Source organism: Anastrepha obliqua, chromosome 6 (genome assembly GCF_027943255.1).
Source record: "Anastrepha obliqua isolate idAnaObli1 chromosome 6, idAnaObli1_1.0, whole genome shotgun sequence".
In the NCBI taxonomy this organism is placed as follows: Eukaryota; Metazoa; Arthropoda; class Insecta; order Diptera; family Tephritidae; genus Anastrepha; species Anastrepha obliqua.
The window spans coordinates 27,038,584-27,044,880 of NC_072897.1; the positions used below are offsets into that span (position 1 = coordinate 27,038,584).

Below are 6,297 nucleotides of genomic sequence, written 5' to 3' on the forward strand. Positions count from 1 at the left end.
CTAAAATAGTGTATTCAGATTTTTCTAATACCTGTTATTTAGAAATTTATTTTCTATATAACATTATTCATACTTCTTTTGAATTAATTTATATGTAAAACAGCCATAAAGGCAATCATATGAATATGCATTCCTATATTTAATCTCTTCAGTCAAATCTGAACTACTTACATACACATATTGATGAGAAAACATTCTAATATCCATGGATGCATCCAGAAAGTCAAACGCGCATACACGCATATGTATACAAATATATACAAACCTTCAACGAACGCAAAATGTATGCATATAAAAAACAACAACTGCGACCGCCTTCTTGTCCGTCAGTGAAAAGATGGGATATGTATACCCTATGAGCAAAAAGAACCGGGAAGGTGATGTTGACTGTTTTCTTCGATTGCCAAGGCGTAGTGCACCATGAGTACCTTCCATCGGGCCAGACAGTCAATAAAGAATATTATTCATCCGTTTTGAAGCCTTTGAGAGATGCTGTATGTTGCAAACGGCCGGAAATGTGAGCAAGCAATTCTTGGATTTTGCGAGATGATAACGCGCCATCGGACCGATCAAAAAGATCAAAGAGAATACGACGAAGGAGCTGAAGGCCATGTCGGCCTGCCGGAGGTGTTTGGAGGACTGGGTTAAACGTTGGCACATGTGTGTTGCTTCAGACGGGACATATTTTGAAGGAGATAATATAAATTTGCCTTATATTTAACTCTATTTTGTTTAATTTAAACATTCCCGGTACTTTTTGATGATAGGGTACATATATGCGGCTTTGCGGACAGAAATGTGTGATTCGCTGGAATTGTTCAAGGAATCTAAGTCGCATTAACTCGCGACTGTCGAACAGTTAGAAGACATATTTACATACATATAAGGGTGCATACGTATGTACATTCGGAGCCACGGCCACTCGACATGACAAAAATTCTAGATTTATCAAATATTGGCAAATAATTCCACGCGAATTATTCCAATATTGACTATTTTCGAATGGTCGCGAAAATTGGCATATGAACGGCTCGTTTTATGAATGAAATTGAAATTTGAGCTCGAACTTATGAATGAACTTTTTGTTTTTGTTCTAAATTATTCAGCGCCGTCGCTGATCATGGCCGCTGCGACTGCGTCTACGAATGTATTTTGTTTTTGTAGTCGCTAGGCTTAGATTTTAGCTTCGAGCGACATGCGCATGTGAGGTATGTGTTTTTGTTGTGTTCTAGAACATTTTAGAATGTGTGGTGGCAAAGCGGCCATCGCGTTGCGCTTGTAAGTACAATATCATGATTCAATTATAGAAGGTTAGATAAGTAATGACAAGGACGCTTTGACACTCCCTTATTTTAGGGCTGCATTTACGAATGATGGAGAAAGAGGGAAAAATGTTTTCCCCTTCTTGCCTAAAGGTAGTAAAAAAGTACATAAAGTAGCTAATTAGTCCTGTACTAAGAGAAAAACTAAGTATATTGGTTATTTAATCTATATTAAAAAAAAAAAACAGAAAAACTATTGTTTTTTTTTTTAAAGCAAATATAAAATTTATTTAGAACATTTTCGATGTTTATCTAACACAAGAGCACGCAGAACTATGTGATGTTACTTATGTACATATGTGTTTTAAGTTAGTTCGCAGTTGTAAAACAAATATTAGTTAGATGTTAAACGAGTCCGAAGTAAAAAAAATGGAGTCTCTAAAGGAGTATTTTCATTACATTAAAATGGAAATGCTGCTAGTAAACAAAAATATTTTGGAAAATTTATTTTATTTTATAAAGGTTTACATAACAATAAAATTAATATACAAACTGAAAGTAGTGCAGCGCTAGCATCGGAGGCTTTCGGCTGGAAAATTATTTCACTCTAAAAATAACTAGGAATATTTCGGAGGAACACTTTAATAATCTAATCTTGCGGCCGCCGTAGCCGAATGGGTTGGTGCGTGACTACCACTCGGAATTCACAGAGAGAACGTTGGTTCGAATCTCGGTGAAACACCAAAAATTAAGAAAAACATTTTTCTAATAGCGGTCGCCCCTCGGCAGGCAATGGCAAACCTCCGAGTGTATTTCTTCAATGAAAAACCTTCTCATAAAAAAAATATCTGCCGTTCGGGCTCGGCTTGAAACTGTAGGTCCCTCCATTTGTGGAACAACATCAAGACGCACACCACAAATAGGAGGAAGAGCACGGCCAAACACCCAAAAAGGGTGTTCGCGCCAATTATATATACATATATATATATAATCTTGCAATAGTTTTGTGTATATTTTGGAGGAAAGAACAAAAAATAGTCATAATAAAGGAATTTAATGTGTTTAATTTGCTACAATAGTACAAGTCTTTTAATACACCAAAGGTCAAAATATACTCAATCACAGGAATGAGATGAAACAGAAAGTTGAATTTTTTTCTTATTTCGTGCATAACAATACATGTAGATACATATGTTACCGTAAAGACGTTGCGAAATTTGTCTACCTTAATATACTTTGCGTCGCTAATATTAATAGGGAAATGTATTAATATAGACTTAAACGAATACATCAAAAAATTTTAGGTATTGGTAATATAATCCACTTTTAGTAATTGTGATTGTTTGTAAATTTACGTATATCAATACCACGTGTCTTAGTAATGAATCGGAGTGGAAATATGAGGAATGTGGGTGCACTTGCTCGTGTAGGTGTTGGAACGCTGCACCTATTCAGGCAGAAATCAAAAACCTGTAAACCAAAAACTTAAAAATTGTTAACTCACAAATATATCATTACAACTTACTTGTAATTGTAGACTTAAAGCGCGAGGACTTGCTCGTGTAGGTGTTTCGCATATATCTACGTACAGCATATTGTTCTAGACGGGGTAAGGTATCGACGTGGATAGCCAGTTCGGAAGTCAAATTGATTTCAGAGGTAGCAGTACTAGGCACATAATGACCGTCACATGTTAAACAGGTATTTGCACCATCATACACAACACGCTCAATGTAACCTATGAAATTGTCCGTAGCACCACATGAGACAATGGTAGAAATACGCGCATACGTGCTTTCGTTTCTAAAACCACAATAGTTGTGCCACCTAGCTCTTCAACACACCTTCCGCAGCAATTGCTCGTCTGTGAAGTCCTACAAATAAAAACTTTTAAACACAATTTATTAGCAAATATTCTAACAGAACTTACTAACTGTAGTTTATGTATTGTATGTAAGGTGGTCTCTGTTATATTTGCAAAAACGCTGCTATAAAAACCTATGAATGAAAAAGTTTAATAAGAATTTTTACAAATGTCTGATCTGGACTTACATGTATGAAAATTCACAAACCGGTGGTTTTCTGCAGCAGAAAAAACGGCATTAATTTACAAAATATCTAGCTTTTATTATTATACTTACTTGAATGTTTACAAACAGATAAAAGATTTTCAACGAATATTAACAAAGCAAAGCGTCAAAGTGGAAACGGTGTTGCCGACCATATAATTTGCACCAAAAGTTTAATTTTTACTACAATTTAAAAGTTTTTTCATAAAACATGTACTTTTTTTTATAAAGAAGCAACACGTTTTCAAATAAGGGAGCCGATTTGTCAAGAGGGAGCGAGAAAGCTGCTTACTTACCTAACCTTCTATAATTGAATCATATTAGGAATATCGACTGGTGAAAGACAAAAGTACACGGAAGCAAGAAGGCAGCGCTGTGCTCGCGCATATATGCATGAATGTATGAACGTGCATGGATGTAGTAACATATGAATACTATTATTTTGTAGGAAGTTTAGAAGGCAAGTAGCTATAAGTTAACACCTCCTATACCACACACCACTAACCCAGTATGTAAACAATTAACCATAGATTAATAGCGCAAGCCACTTCCCAAAAAATAAACAATAAATATAAGCACTTACCATTAGCGAAAGTGTCAAACATGTCATTGACACTTTGCTAATGAAGGAAGTGGACATCACATATCACGTATGGTCCGCTTTCAATAGAATTAAGACATACTAACCTAAGATTTAAGCTTCAGATTCTGTATAAATATTGAAATTAATAAAGTTTCGGATCAGTTTTTATCCGAGGTGCAATGAAGACTCACATGTTTTTTTTAAAAAGCTTTTGCTATTTAAGCAAAAGATAATTGGCGATCCTGCCAGGAGCGATTTAAGTTCTGGTGGACCAAATAATAGCCTGTAAAAAGGCAGTGCATAAATTAAATAAATAAGTACCCCTAAACCGGAAAAGGGAGAAAAAATTTAAAGACTAAAAAAAGGAGAAAACCAAAAAGTATCCTAAGTCTAAAAAAATAATAAAACAAAAAGAAAAATTTAAAAAAAAGGAGAAAACCAAAAGTATCCTAAGTCTAAAAAAATAATAAAACAAAAAGAAAAAAAGGAGAAAACCAAAAAGTATCCTAATAAAACAAAAAGAAAAAATTTAAAAAAAAGGAAAAAACCAAAAAGTATCCTAGTCTAAAAAAATAATAAACCAAAATATCGAGCAATTCTACAGAATATAATAATTCTACAAGGAAAAAAGCGAAGGAGGTAAAACGCACTCAATTGAGGGAAAATCACTGTATGCAAACATCTTTAGCAAGCAAACGACATCACCAAGTTGGACCTGAAGGGATCTTCCAATAATGAGTAAGAAATTAAATAATTTTTAAGAATTAAAAGTTGTAAATTATTAATTAATTAAGAATAAATATAGCATATGGGCAATAGACCTAGTAGCTTAGGTTACGAGAGATTACACTATTGTGAAAAGTGTAAAGAAAACCACAAAAATTGTGTAAAAAATAAAGAAGTGATTAAAAATTTTTCAAATTTTACCAAAAATAAAGCTGGAAGAGTTGAGAAGTAGATTTGCAGATATGTCTATAGTAAATAATAACAACAGCACGTCCAATATGGATGTTGTGTCGCGACTTATAGCTGCTAGCACCGCCTCGCTGCGTAGCGAGGTAGAACAAGTTAGACGTCAGTTGCAGGCTTTAAGTAATTCCGATAATGTTGCTGAATATGCAACAGAATCAATAGATTCAACGATCAATTGTGAGGAAAGTTTAGATGTCATAAAATCTCTTCCTGAATTTCGAGGAAAAATCAACAATTATGTTAGCTGGCGCGAGGCTGCTAACAATTCAATGTCATTGTATACTAGGGGAAGCAAAAAATATTTTGCTGCCTTGACTATCTTGCGTAACAAAATTACGCAGGACGCTAACGATATTTTAACGAACCACGGTACGGTTCTTAATTTCGATGCAATTCTGAGTAGGCTAGATTTTGCTTTCGCTGATAAGAGGCCGTGTCACATAATAGAACAGGAAATGAGTGTGCTTAGGCAAGGACCTGGTACCCTAATAGAGTTCTACAACGAGGTCAATAAAAAACTGACGTTATTAATTAACAAAACGATAATGACGCACGGAACGAATTCCGCAATTACAAAGGAGCTTAATACCAAAAACAGGGAAACAGCTCTTCGAACTTTCATTACAGGTCTTAACCCTCCGTTGGACCAGATCCTCTTCACGTTGGCACCACGTGACTTACCAAATGCTCTTGCCAAGGCGCAGGAGCTCGATGCCAATCAAATGCGAGCACAATTCGCATTGAATTTTTCAAGGAGTAATAATAATAGTAATAATAATATTATATTACAATAAACAGAAACGCTCCTCAGGGCGTTCGTAGGGGTGCGAATTTTCAAAACAATTTAAGGTATCCACCAAGGAATACCCAAGCAAATGAGGTCAAACAAAATCGTCCAGAGCCAATGGACGTTGATCCATCATTACAGATCACAAATAGGCCCAAACCGGTACAAACATACCAGCAACAGGTGAGAGGCAATAGAAATAATTGGCAGACCAATTATAATTATCAGGCAAATGCTGTGCCAAAGAGGTCGAATGATAGTGCGCAAATAAGTACGCAACCTCAACAGAAGGTGCAAAAAATTAATAACATGGGAGAAAACCATTTTTTAGAGTAAGGTCCGATTTGCCCTACATTGTCAAGACGGATAGGAAGACAGGGCAAATCTTCAAAATCTTAGTTGATACGGGAGCAACAAGCTCATATATACGGGCCGGGCTCTATGTAAACAAAAATGTTTTAGAAAATAAGAAGAGGGTAAGAACCATTCATGGTTCGACCGTCATAAACTTTTTCCATAATATCAATTTATTTGAAGTTCAGGAGCGATTTTACGAGATTGAAAATTTGGAAAGTGATCTCTTAATTGGAATAAATTTCTTGAGTAAAACCGAGGCCAAGATTG

The 6,297-nt window shown here is 35.3% G+C and overlaps 1 long non-coding RNA gene across 1 annotated transcript; it reads right to left on the bottom strand.

Annotated features, from left to right (window-relative positions):
• Positions 1-3,103: 3,103 nt before the first annotated feature.
• LOC129249773 (uncharacterized) lies at positions 3,104-3,350 on the bottom strand. The gene is made up of 3 exons (XR_008582716.1): positions 3,315-3,350; positions 3,193-3,260; positions 3,104-3,136 (listed from the first exon to the last, which is right to left on the bottom strand). It is a non-coding gene; the product is annotated as an uncharacterized LOC129249773 (long non-coding RNA).
• Positions 3,351-6,297: the final 2,947 nt, after the last annotated feature.